Source organism: Bufo gargarizans, chromosome 5 (assembly GCF_014858855.1).
Source record: "Bufo gargarizans isolate SCDJY-AF-19 chromosome 5, ASM1485885v1, whole genome shotgun sequence".
Lineage (NCBI taxonomy): Eukaryota > Metazoa > Chordata > Amphibia > Anura > Bufonidae > Bufo > Bufo gargarizans.
This window is the reverse complement of record NC_058084.1, coordinates 442190553-442205293: the sequence shown is the minus strand read 5'-3', so window position 1 is coordinate 442205293 and position 14741 is coordinate 442190553. Positions and strand designations below refer to the sequence as shown.

The 14741-nt window shown below is 42.6% G+C and overlaps 1 protein-coding gene across 2 annotated transcripts in view; it reads right to left on the bottom strand.

Moving 5' to 3' along the window:
- SPAG6 (sperm associated antigen 6) overlaps positions 1-14741 on the bottom strand; it is a 149350-nt gene that overhangs the window by 100581 nt on the left and 34028 nt on the right. The window lies entirely within an intron of this gene.

The following is a 14741-nucleotide window of genomic DNA, read 5'->3' as shown; positions in this document are numbered from 1 at the left end:
TGCACGAGACCTTACTGAAACTCCGAACCGGCCTTCTCAGTATATGGACATAGATCTGAATCGTCTTTTGCTTAGAAAGTTGTCAGATTTCCGTTAATAGAAATATCTCTGAGTACTCTAAACCGTGGCATACATAGAACACAGGGACCCCACAGCAAACAGACATTTTTAAAATGTATTTTTTACAATAACTAATGACAATTTATGTATTTTGTTTTCTGTGGAGGATGCTTTATTTGAATTTTTTTTTGTATTATCAGTATATTATTTATGATATTTTTTAAATCCCATTTTAAGATTTAACATAACTTTATTTCATATTTATAATGTATTATAATATATATACTATATTCTTGCAAGCTAATACATTAACCACCTCAGCCCCCCTAGCTTAAACCCCCTTAATGACCAGACCACTTTTTACACTTCTGCACTACACTACTTTCACCGTTTATCGCTCGGTCATACAACTTGCCACCCAAATAAATTTTACCTCCTTTTCTTCTCACTAATAGAGCTTTCATTTGGTGGTATTTCATTGCTGCTGACATTTTTACTTTTTTTGATATTAATCAAAATTGACCGAAATTTTTGCCAAAAAATGAAATTTTTCACTTTGTTGTAAATTTTTTCAATTAAAACTACATTTCTATATAAATGTTTCTCTGAATTTATTGTTCTACATGTCTTTGATTAAAAAAAAAATGCAATAAGTGTATATTTATTGGTTTGGGTAAAAGTTATAGCGTTTACAAACTATGGTGCAAAAATGTGAATTTACGCACTTTGACTTTCTGAGCACCTGTCATGTTTCCTGAGGTTCTACAATGCCCAGACAGTAGAAACACCCCACAAATGACCCCATTTCGGAAAGTAGATACCCTAAGGTATTCGCTGATGGGCATAGTGAGTTCATGGAAGTTTTTTTTTGTCACAAGTTAGCGGAAAAAAAATGATACTTTTTTTTTATTTATTTTTTTCTTACAAAAAGTCTCATATTCCACTAACTTGTGACAAAATAGAAAATTTTACATGAACTCACCATACCCCTCACAGAATACCTTGGGGTGTCTTCTTTCCAAAATGGGGTCACATGTGGGGTATTTATACTGCCCTGATATTTTAGGGGCCCTAAAGCGTGGAATCCAAATGCCTAAAAATGCCCTCCTAAAAGGTACTCATTGGAATTTGGGCCCCTTTGCCCACCTAGGCTGCAAAAAAAAGTGTCACACATGTGGTATCGCCGTACTCAGGAGAAGTAGGGCAATGTGTTTTGGGGAGTATTTTTACATATACCCATGCTGGGTGAGATAAATATCTCTGTAAAAGACAACTTTTCCCATTTGTTTATACAAAGTTGTCATTTACAAAGATATTCATCTCACCCAGCATGGGTATATGTAAAAATACACCCCGAAACACATTGCCCAACTTCTCCCGAGTACGGCGATACCACATGTGACACTTTTTTGCAGCCTAGGTGCGCAAAGGGGCCCAAATCCCAATGAGTACCTTTTAGAAGGGCATTTTTAGGCATTTGGATTCCACGCTTTAGGGCCCCTAAAATATCAGGGCAGTATAAATACCCCACATGTGACCCCATTTTGGAAAGAAGACACCCCAATATTATTTTTTTGGGAACAAGTTAGCGGAAAATGATTTTGTAAGAGAAAAAAAACAAAACAAAAAAAAGAAAAAACAAAACAAAATTTTCCGCTAACTTGTGGCAAAAAATAAAATAAAAAAAATATTCTAGGAACTCGCCATGCCCCTCACGGAATACCTTGGGGTGTCTTCTTTCCAAAATGGGGTCACTTATGGGGTATTTATACTGCCCTGGCATTTTAGTCTGGAATATAAATGTCTAAAAATGTTTACGCATTTGGATTCCATGAGGGGTATGGTGAGTTCATGCGAGATTTAATTTTTTGTCACAAGTTAGTGGAATATGAGACTTTGTAAGAAAAAACTAAACTAAAAAAAAAAAATTCCACTAACTTGTGCCAAAAAATAAAAATAAATAAATATTCTATGAACTCGCCATGCCCCTCAAAAGTGATCTTTATAGCGCCGCAGCGATTTTACAGTGTTTTTGCAGTGATCAGAAAAAAATAATTCTGTCACTGCAGTGGGGCGGACTGAACGCAAGTGTGCGCACAAGATCAGGCCTGATCGGGCGAACACTGCGTTTTTTTGTAGAGCCTATAGAACATGTCCTATTCTTGTCCACAATTGCGGACAAGAAAAAGGCATTTTCTATATAGTTCTGGCAATGTGCAGATCCGCAAAATGCGGAAAGCCCATTGCTGGTGTCAGTGTTTTGCAGATGCGCGGTGTCCGCGGATCCGCAAAACACATACAGACGTCTGAATGGAGCCTAACAGGGGGGTGATCAGGGGTTAATAAGTGACGGGGGGGGGGGGGGGGTGTAGTGTAGTGTGGTGCTACTTATTACAGAGCTGCCTGTGTCCTCTGGTGGTCGATCCAAGCAAAAGGGACCACCAGAAGACCAGGTAGCAGGTATATCAGACACTGTTAACAAAACAGTGTCTGATATACCTTTCAAGGGTTAAAAAAAAAAAAACGCATCTACAGCCTGCCAGCGAATGATCCGATCCTGTGAACGCGCGCTCCTGTGTGCGCGCGTTCACAGGAAATCTTGCGTTAGGCGGTCGGGTAGTGGTTAAAGGGGTTGTGCCACAAAAAATATTCTAGTTTTCAAACCAGCACCCGGATCTGAATACTTTTGTAATTACATGTAATTAAAAATTGTGTCTAGCCACTGAATTCTTCAATAAAATGTATCTGTATAGCGCCACCTGCTGTTTTTTTTTCTTATTTCTTTGTCCTGCTCACTGAGAAGGCCGCACATGCTCAGATTTATCCTTCAACTGTTTCCTGAGCTGCCAGCTTAACATAAATCTAGCAGAGCAATGAATGAGGAGATCTCTGGAACCATGTGAGGTACATTAATCATGGGACAACCCCTTTAAGCTCTGTGTCAATATGACAAGTTGCTGTTATAGTACCACTAGTGTACCCCAACAGCAGGCTTACAGTGCAGACATCTCTGGGGTCCTTCATGGACCACAGTTTGATAAAAGGGTTAACAGTGGGTTCAGAGCTTGATCCGACTTCAGCTGTGAAGCAGTAGGCGGCTCTAGGAACTAAGGCAATTAGTAACAGCGGGTTCTTAGTGCAGGAGTGCTCTGGGAGCCTTTAAACCCCTCAACTGCAGAGGCGCCACAAGGAGGACCTGCACCTTCAGCCGTCAAAAGACAGCGGGCGGTCGTTAAAGGGGTTGCATCACTTCAGCAAATGGCAGGTATCATGTAGAGAAAGTTAGTACAATGCACTTACTAATGTATTGTGATTGTCCATATTGCCTCCTTTGCTGGCATGATTAATTTTTCCATGGCCAGGGTTTACGACCACTCTGCAATCCAGAAGAGGCGGCCATTCTTGAACACTACAAGTAAAGGCGCTGGCCTCTCTTGTGGCTCCTACAGCGCACAAGCATGACCACCATTGCTGGATTGCAGGGTGATCATAAAACCTGGATATAAGCAGTGTATAATGTGATGGAAAAATGAATCCAGCCAGCAAAGGAGGCAATACGGACAATCACAATACATTAGTAAGTGACTTGTATTAACTTTCTCTACATGATAAATGCTATTTGCTGATGTGAGACAATGCCCTTAAGAGGTTAAGTAGGGATCATTAACCTCAATACCCCCTACACCATGATTAACTATGGTTCCTATAACTTGCACTGATTAGGATTAACTATTCTCAAACAGCAGGTGATTAAAGGGCTGCTTCCATCAAAAAGGTGTATTTTTTTAACTAAATATATATTTAAAAAAAACATTTTTTGTAATTAGTTTTTTTTATTAAACTTTTTTTTAGAATTTAAACAATATTATGCCAATGAAAAATAAACACAAATGCTGTCCTTCTGTAACAGTCAAAGAGTGAAGAAAGTTCTCAATTTCAGGCACAGTGAAGGGTTTATCTGCAAGATAATCCTCCTGAGAATAGAACAACAATGTGTGGCTTAGGCCTCTTTCACACGACCGTATGGCTTTTTCAGTGTTTTGCGGGCCGTTTTTCCCCGAATCCGTTATGGTTCTGTTTTTTCCGTATGGCATACACAGTAATTACATCGAAAAAATTGGGCTGGGCATAAAATTTTCAATAGATGGTTCCACAAAAACGAAATGGATACGGAAGACATGCGGAAGCATTTCCGTATGTGTTTCGATCTTTTTGTGGACAGATTGACTTGAATGGAGCCACAGAACGTTATTTGCGTGCCATAATAGGACATGTTCTATATTTTAAAAGAACGGAACGGAAAAACGGAAATGGAATGCATACGGAACACATTCAGTTTTTTTTTTGCGGAACCATTGAAATGAATGGTTCCGTATACGGACTGGAAAAAACGGCCCAGGATGTAATGTGCTCACCTGTTTTGATTGTGCTATCCTGGGCACAACGCCAGTGAAAGTGAAGGAAAGAGTCGCTGGTCAGTGCAGCCGGAATTATAAAAAACCCTTAAGGCAGGAGCCCAACCGCCAGTGGGGTCAGATTAGATGTTCAGAGTTGGCTTGACGGGAATTGTCGAGCTGATTAGAAATAGTCAGAGGTGCAATACACAACCAGAAGAGGATGTCCAATAAAATCAGTTTTTGTTTGTTAGTTTGAGACAATGCGTTTTGGGGTACGTGGGACCCCTTTATCAAGTCTGTGTCTCTGGCAAAGCTAAGCTGTTCCAGGGCACGATCCTGGCTGTGCTGCAAAGACACGTACTTTAAAGGGGTCCCACGTACCCCGAAACGCATTGTCTCAAACTAAAAACGAAATTTTCATCCTCTTCTGGTTGTGTATGGCGCCTCTGACTATGTCCAATCAGCTTGACAATTCCAGCCAAGCCAACTCCCAACATCTAACCTGAGAATAGAAGGTAGAGGACGGGAATGACTGACTTAGCGACAAGTCTATTGTCGCTCCTCCCTGGTCTGACAGAGTGTTAAGTGAGACTCTCTACTGTGCTCAATTAACAAACAGTGGAAGTTAAAGGGGTTGTGCAGCACCATATATTGATGACCTATCCTCAGGATAGGTCATCAATATCTGATCGGCGGGTCAGTCCAACACCTGGCAACCCCACCCCACTCCATGTGAGCGCTGCTTCCCGTTCATTACACTACGCGTTCTCTCCTCTAGTGCAGTACCTGTCACGGCATGGTGTGAGTAGAGAACTCCACACCGAACACAAGAGGGAAGGGAAAAGGTACTAGGCCTGGAAACTAAGAAAAGGGGAAAAGGTCACACCTAGTGAATCTCTAAACCGAGCCCTGACTACTATCGGTATGAACAGACCTTGATGGTAGGAATGTTCATACGCTGGAACCTAGGGCCCTATCTGACCCTAAAGTGTCCTGGAAATAGTGTCAGGACAAGAGATGACCTGTTCCTTCCCAGCTGAAGGAACAGAAGACTCCCTCAGGCCTATTACCAAAAGGTAAGGGAAAGCAACAAACAAAAAAATAGAGACACAACTCCAAAGTATGCGGACGAGCAGAAACTCAAAGGAGAACCAACACCAGCACTTCCAACATCCAAAAGGAGTTATCAACCACATAGCATGATGGGTGAGGCCAGACTAAATAGAGACCAGAGGTGTGGTCATACCCAGCAACAACACAGAAGCAAGTGAAACCAGAGAGGCTGTCAGATCACATAATGTGCAGCCAATCTCTTAGATCTTCTGACCCCTGTCACAGGACCATAGCGTAATTACAAGTACTCACTCTATTCAAGTGAATAGAGTAAGCACTTTTCATTACACTGCCCCGTCAAAACTTCCGAGATGATGGGCAGTGTAATGAACAGAAAGCAGCGCTTGCATAGAGCGCCGCCTCCTCTACAAACAGCTGATCAGCAGGGGGTCAAAACAGTTGGAGTGACTTAAGAAAAAAAATATTATAAATTATATATATCCAGAAAAATATTTCGGCCATTTTTTTTCTATTTAAAAACAAAACATGGAATGGTCACAAAAAGAGGACCTTTTACCTCTCCCGACATGCTTGTTTTAATAGCTTCATGCATTCCCTGTGTAATTACTCTGGAACATCTAGTCTTATGTCTCTATGTGGTGCCATTCCTTTATTATTTCTACTAGAAGTTATGAATGAATTGCTAGCAGTCTGCAGTAAGGGCACAGAGGGGTGGTAACAGTATGAAAATGGCAGCACTGATTGGATAGAGCGAGTCTGTGCAGGTACACCCCCCAACTGGTTACCAACCCTCTGTTCCCTTACTGCAGACTGCTAGCAATTCATTCATACATTTCTAGTAGAATTAATAAAGGAATGGCACAACAGAGCCATTAGAATAGATGCTCCAGGATTACTACATGGGGAATGCATGAAGCTATTAACCACCTCCCGTCTCGCTAATGCCGAAAGGCGCGATTGCGGCAGCGCTCCCAGGTCACACTAACGCCGATCGGCGTCATCTCACGTGAGCCGAGATTTCCTGTGAACACGCGCTCAAAGGGTCGCGCAGTTCACAAGTTCATCTGCAGCCTGCTGGACACGATCATTGGCTGGCAGGCTGTGGATTTTTGAAATGACCAAATCAATCAAAGAGGTATGTCAGAAGCTATTTTGAAAATAGCGTCTGATATACCTGCTACCTGCTCCTCTGGTGGTCCCTTTTGCTTGGATCGACCACCAGAGGACACAGGCAGCTCTGTAAGTAGCACCAATCACCACACATACACATTACCCCGTCACTTATTAACCCCTTATTTAGCACCTTATCACCCATATTAGACTCCCTGATAACCCCCCTGTAAGGGTCCCTCATCACCGCCAGGTAGTTAGCTACTTGCTAAGTAGTTAGCGCCCAGCCCACCGCACTCACCGATTAGTGGCTAATTAGCGTCATCGCTGACGCTAATCAGCACTAGTACTATATAGTATCTGTAAGTGATCAAGACTGATCGCAATCAGATCTATATAAGTACATTAGGGTCACCTTAGGCTCTACAAAAAGCGCAGTGTTCGCCCGATCAGGCCTGATCTTGTGCGCACACTTGCGTTCAGTCTGCCCCACCGCAGTGACCAAAACATTTTTTTCTCTCTGATCACTGCAAAAACACCGTAAAATTGCTGCGCCGCTATAAAGATCACTTTTGAGCTTTTTGGATCTTTATTAGCGATCGCAGCTTTACTTCACAAGCACTCCTTTTTACTAGGCAGGTTTGCTCTTTTTCCTGGGTAGTCTCAGAGGAATACCCCCTAAATTAAGTGAGCCAAAAATGTCAAACAAGGGGTATTCCGCTGAAGAGGCCTACAGGATTCTGGCCATGATGGATGAAAGCGATGGGGACGCCTTACCCGCTGAATCCAGCAGTTCAGAATATGAACCTGTAGACAGCAGTGGCACTCTAACCGCTAGCGAAGATGACGAGGTTGAGGTCCCTGCTACGGTCAGGCGTACCCGATCCCATGTCAGGGTTCTGCATACCCCGCATGATGAGCCTCATTTGCAGCAGAGTGGTGCTAGCGCTGATCTTGTTTATGGTGCGGCATACACAAGCAGCGCAGCACATCCTGGACCTTCTACCAGCACTGCCGTATTCCCTGGAAGTGGCGAGCACTAGAAGGGCAGTTCAAGCTGGTACGGTGGCACGTGCAATAACTCCCCCGTCGCAGCCACCCCGTTCACAGGCCCGTAGAACCCTTAGTCTCCCAGAGGTGCTGGCAAATCCTAATTGGCACTCCCCCGCTTCCCCCGCACCCGTATTGCCCCCTTTTACCGCCCAGTCTGGAGTTCGCGTGGAGACAGCTCGGTTTTTTTTAACTGTTCTTCACCGCGGATCTCTATGACCTAGTTGTGGCAGAAACCAACCGCTACGCCACACAGATTATTACCGCCAATCCGGAAAGCTTCTGTGCCCAGCCTTACCGGTGGAAACCAGTCACAGTTTCCAAGTTTTCATTTTATTGGGCCTTATCCTCAGCATGGGTTTAACTAAAAAAAATGTATTGCGGTCATATTGGTCTAAAGACCCAATACATTACATGCCCATGTTCTCTGCTGCAATGTCTAGGGCACGTTTTGAGGTCATCATGTGCTTTATGCATTTCTCTGACAATAACACCTGTCATCCAAGGAGGCCACCCTGCTTATGACCGGCTCCCCAAAATTCGGCCCCTCATAGACCATTTATCATCCAGATTTGCAGATGTGTATACCCCTAATCAAAACATCTGCATAGACGAGTCCCTAGTACATTTTACCGGGCGCCTTGGCATCAAACAGTACATCCCCAGCAAGTGCGCCCGGTATGGGGGTCAAACTGTATAAGCTCTGTGAAAGAGCCACAGGCTATACATATCGTTTTAGGGTCTATGAGGGAAAAGACTCAAAACTGGAGCCGGTCGGATGTCCTGACTACCTGGGGAGCAATGGCAAGATTGTCTGGGACTTTGTGTCAGCCTTACTCCACAAGGGGTACCACTTATACGTGGACAAATTTTACTCAAGCGTAGCCCTCTTTCGGCAGTTACATCTAGTCGGAATTCAATGCTGTGGCAACGCACGACCTAGTCGCCGGGGCTTCCCCCCAACGGCTTGTTAGTACCCGACTTGCACAGGGGGAGAGGGCTGCCTTGTGTGACCAATAACTGCTCGCGGTGAAGTGGAGGGACAAGAGGGACGTTTACCTTCTGTCCACCATTAACGCAGACTAGACTGTCCAAACTGAAAGGGCAACTGGAGTCATTGTGAAACCCCTCTGTCCATGACTATAACCTTCACATGGGAGGGGTGGACTTCAATGACCAGATGTTGGCTCCCTATTTAGTTTCCCGCCGCACCAGACGCTGGTATAAGAAGGTGTCTGTATATTTAATTCAATTGGCTGTATATAATAGTTTTTTTCTCTACAGTAAGGCTGGGAGAACAGGATCCTTCCTAAAATTCCAGGAAGAGATCATTTCAGAAATCCTGTATCCAGGAGGGTCCGTGCCCCAAGTCCCTGATGTAGTGAGCCGGCTACATGGCAGACACTTCCCCAGTGTCTATCCTGGTACCCCAACTCAACGTTCCCCCAAGAAAAAGATGTTGTGTCTGTAGCAGGGGTGGAATAAGGCGTGACACCACCTTTTTTTGTCCCGACTGTCCTGACCAGCCTGACCAGTTTTCCGCAAGTTCCACACACAGGTACACTATTAGTATAGGGATTGCGTGACACAGGACAGGCACACAGGGGTCTTAGGGCCCTTTCACACAGAGCTGCCACAAACCTCTCCTTTCACCTGGGACAAAGTGCATAATGTACTTCGCCACATCTCTGGGCGATTTGCGCATTGTCCCATGGGGAAGAAGAGGTTTGTCCTCTAAAAAAGGTAAAAAAAAATATATATATATATATATATATATATATATATATATATATATATATATATCACAGGTAAGCAAAAAAGTTAATGTTCTGTTTCAAAAGTTCAATAAAGTTTATAAAAGTTAATGTTCTGTTCAAATGTTATATAAAGTTAATGTTAATAAATTAATTGCATTGTGGCCTGTTTTTTTTTTTTTTTTAACCAAGCAATCAAGCAGCTGCAGCACTGATGTGCATTCTGACAGAAGCATTGCGCTGCTGTCAGATTACACAAAAGTCGGTGTATGTGGTGCTGCAAGACAAGATTTCTCCTCTGCAGTAAAAAAAAAAAAAAAAAAAAGATACGTTTGTCGAGGCATATGAGCTGAGGGGCGGTGTTCATATGCTTTGGCAAACACTTTGTATAAAAATTTAAAAAATTAAAAATTCCGGCAATGATTTATTCATCCACATCGATTGATGTGAATGGAGAAATCGGGTTTGCCAGGGCATACGAGCTGAGTGGGTTGGATGTTGGGCAGAGCTCCTATGTCCTGGCAGACTCCTTTCCCCTCTTTTTTTTTTTGCACATTTTTTGGCAGAGATTTTTTCATCCACATTGATCGATGCGAATGACGAGCCCAGAGGCTGAACGGAATTTTTTTTATCTCATTACCCGTATGCTCAATATAAGGAGAATAGCAGAAACTCCTAATGCTGGCCATACATGCAATGATTGCGGAGACCCTCAAATGCCAGGGCAGTACAAACACCCCACAAATGCCCCATTTTGGAAAGAAGACACCCCAAGGTATTCGCTGAGGGGCCTATTGAGTCCATGAAAGATTGAACTTTTTGTCCCAAGTTAGCGGAAAGGGAGACTTTGTGAGGAAAAAAAGAAAAATCAATTTACGCTAACGTGCCCAAAAAAATAAAAATTCTAGGAACTCGCCATGCCCCTCACGGAATACCTTAGGGTGTCTTCGTTCCAAAATGGGGTCACTTGTGGGGTATTTATACTGCCCTGGCATTTTAGGGGACCTAAAGCGTGAGAAGTAGTTTGGAATCCAAATGCGTAAAAAATGCCCTGTGAAATCCTAAAGGTGCTCTTTAGAATTTGGGCCCCTTTGCCCACCTAGGCTGCAAAAAAGTGTCACATGTGGCATCGCCGTACTCAGGAGAAGTTGGGCAATGTGTTTTGGGGTGTCTTTTTACATATACCAATACTGGGTGAGAGGAATATCTCTCTAAAATGACAACTTTGTATAAAAAAGATATTTCTCTCACCCAGCATGGGTATATGTAAAAATACACCCCAAAACACATTGCCCTACTTCTCCTGAGTACGGCGATACCACATGTGACACTTTTTTGCAGCCTAGGTGCGCAAAGGGGCCCAAATTCTAAAGAGCACCTTTAGGATTTCACAGGGCATTTTTTATGCATTTGGATTCCAAACTACTTCTCACGCTTTAGGTCCCCTAAAATGCCAGGGCAATATAAATACCCCACAAGTGACCCCATTTTGGAAAGAAGACACCCCAAGGTATTTCGTGAGGGGCATGGCGAGTTCATGCAAAATTTTAATTTTTAATCACAAGTTAGTGGAATACGAGACTTTGTAAGAAAAAAAAAAAAAAAAAATTACATCATTTTCCACTAACTTGTGCCAAAAAAAATAAAAAAAAAATTCTAGGAACTCGCCATGCCTTTCATGGAATACCTTGGGGTGTCTTCTATCCAAAATGGGGTCACTTGTGGGGTATTTATACTATCCTGGCATTCTAGCACCTCAAGAAACATGACAGGTGCTCGGAAAGTCAGAGCTGCTTCAAAATGCGGAAACTCACATTTTTGTACCATAGTTTGTAAACGCTATAACTTTTGCGCAAACCAATAAATATACACTTATTGCATTTTTTTATCAAAGACATGTAGAACAATCAATTTTGAGAAAAATTTTATATAGAAATGTAGTTTTATTTGAAAAATTTTACAACGGAAAGTGAAAAATGACATTTTTTTGCAAAAATTTCGGTCAATTTCGATTAATAACAAAAAAGTAAAAATGTCAGCAGCAATGAAATACCACCAAATGGAAACTCTATTAGTGAGAAGAAAAGGAGGTAAAATTCATTTGGGTGCCAAGTTGCATGACCGAGCAATAAACCGTTAAAGTTGTGGAGTGCCGATTTGTAAAAAAAAAAAGGGCCTGATCACTAGGGGGGTATAAACCTGTGGTCCTTAAGTGGTTAAAACAGACATGTCAGGAGAGGGGGCAGGTCCTCTTTAATATGTAAGGGAAAAAAAATGTTTTGATGTAATGGTTTCTCTAAAGTGAGAGTTCACTCTTTATATACCTCCTGACATGTCAGATAATGTCGTCACTGGCGGGGGTCCGAGAATGAACTCAGAGTGGTGCCGGCAGGTTGATCCATTGAAATCATTTAGATTAAAATTTTTGTGTATTCACAAGATATGTGAAAGAAAAGCCCCTTAGTGTTTAGGACATGTGAGTAATAAAACAAAACAACATTTCACATCCGGGGGTCCTAAACTCTTAATTCTAGATACAGCGATTTCTGCATTGTGTCATTTATAAAAAGGAACATTTCGGTTTTATTCTAGGTACCAGACAACGTTAGATAACCCCCCACACACATAAAACTGAGGCCATTACGTCACCGTCCCTATGACAACTAAAACATATGCAGGATTTGTTTTTGTTGTCATGATGCCACAGAAGTAATGCTCAACGCTGCGTGTGTAAGGGCAGGAGAATAATGTGCTCTCCTCTTTTATTAGCTCAAACGTTTGGAAAGTTTTGCTTTGTTTCAGTGAAGGAACATACAAACATAAAAGCTAAGAAACAGACAAAGGGGGTCATTTACTAAAGACTGGCAGCTCACTCAGCATTCCAAGTATGCCTAAATGAACATCTATCAGCCATAACATTAAAATTGCTGTTCGCTGGCAGGCCCACTCCACTTATTATGTAACCAGCTTATTATGTAACCAGGGACGTGCCAGGAAGATAGAAGGTAGCTGGACTGCCACCAACCAGTGCTGGCAGCCAGTCATACAGGCAGGGAGATTTAGCGAAAAAAAATGAAAAGTGAAATACGAAGTTAGGCTACTTTCACACTGGCGTTTTGGCTTTCCGTTTGTGAGATCCGTCATGGGCTCTCACAAGCGGTCCAAAACGGATCAGTTTTGCCCCAATTCATTATGAATGGAAAAGGATCCGCTCAGAAAGCATCAGTTTGCCTCCGTTCCGTCTCCATTCTGCTCTGGAGACCGATACCAAAACGCTGCCTGCCCCTTGATGAAACTGAACCAAACGTCCTGGCACACAATGTAAGACAATGGGGACGGATCCGTTTTCTCCGACACAATCTGGCAGACTAGAAAACGGATCCGTCTCTTATTGACTTTCAATGGAGTTCATGACGGATCCGTCTTGGCTGTTACAGATAACACAAACGGATCCGTTCATGACGGATGCATGCGGTTGTATTATTGTAACGGATCCGTTTTTTTTTGCAGATCCATGACGGATCCTCAAAAACGAGAGAGTGTGAAAGTAGCCTAAAATAATTTAATATACATGTAGGGGGGCAGGGAGAGGTGAGGCAGCCTGAGAAACCCACCTATTCATCTCACAGGTACTCATCTTAAGAGGACTGTACACGCTGAAGACAGATTCTTCTTAGCAACGCTCATTTAGACTGTTGCTAAGCTGATCCTTTAGTTGCTGTTTTACACATGGTGGCTCAGTGGTCAGCACTGGTGCCTTGCAGTGCTGATGTCCAACCAAGGAAAACATCTGCATGGTATGTTCTACTATGGTTTGCATGCGTTTCCTCCCACACTCCAAAGACATACTGATGGGGAACGTAGATTGTGAGCTCCGCTGGGGACAGCGAGTGATGATGATGTCTGTAAAGAGCTGCAGAATGTGCTAGCGCTAAATAAATAGGTAAAAAAATAAAAAGTACACAAGATTCCCTAATAAATTATATTCCAAAATGTATTACAATCACGACACCTACACATAAAAAAAATAAAAAATAAATGTTACATCAATAAATAAGTAAATAACAGTTTCTTGTGACAAGGTACCCGTCGTATTAGATGCAAATGTCAGTTTTTAGGTTCATGTGTTGGCAGCAGGAAAAAAAAAACGGCAAGTCTAAGGATCTGAGGTACTTTGACGAGGGCCAAGTTTTGACGGCAAGATGACTGGGACAGAGCCTCTCTAAAATGCAGGTCTTCTGGGATGTTTCCTGTATACAGTTTTTGTACCCATCAAAAGCGGTCCGAGGAAGAACAACCAGGGCACTGGTAACACGGTGATGTGATGGGCAAGGTTAGCCCATCAGGTCTGATCAGAGGAGCTACTGGAGCACAAAGTGAAGAAAGAGTTTCTAGACTCCTCCAGAAGTTTTGTTGACTCCATTCCTTCACAGATCAGAGCTGTTTTGAAGGCAACAGGGCAATTTACCCAAATATTAGTTGAGCAGTTAATAGGTTATGGCTGATCGTTGTATATTTCTTGCACCTTGAAGAGGACCTGTCACCAATGACTTTTAGTAAATGCTTGTATATTCCACAAAATAATAATATTTCTGTGCTTTGCCATTCCTCTTGTCCTTTCCAGAAACGTATGGAGGAATGGAGGCTACCATTCTCCTTGTCAAATGGTTGTGTCCTCACAGTCTGACATTGACAGCACCAATTGGACAGTGTCAATTCAGTCATACATTTCAGAGGAAGAACAGCAGAAGAATTGAACAACATAGAAAATGAAGTGTTAGACTATGGGGAATAGAAGTATTTACTGAAACAGATACGGTATGTCTGGGGGAGCCAACAGATCCTCTAACAAAAGCATTATTTATACACCGGTACATATATATCTCCTGTGAGCTCCCATATCTTTGCAAACAACATCGCAGTGGCCCACAATTACCCAGTGTGACCCTGGATTAACAGGCATAAAGTGACACGGCGTAGCACTATCATCCTTAATTCTCAGAGTTTTCAGAGGTTAGAATATAATTTTAGTACGTGACCTCAATGCAGCATGTGAGGCAGCCCGGCGTAGTCCCCAGCCCCAGTAATACGAGACTCAATTGGAGGGTTTCAACATTCAAAGTCCCTACTAATTACTAGTAGCATGTGCTCTAGATCAAACACAAAGTGCAGACAGATGTCTGCTGCCTGATCTGTACGTTCCGCTCACACGTGCGTCTACACCGTCCCAATCGTTTCGTGTCTCTGAGAGATTTCATTTCAAATGCAACCATTTGAAATGTACATTAAAAAGTTT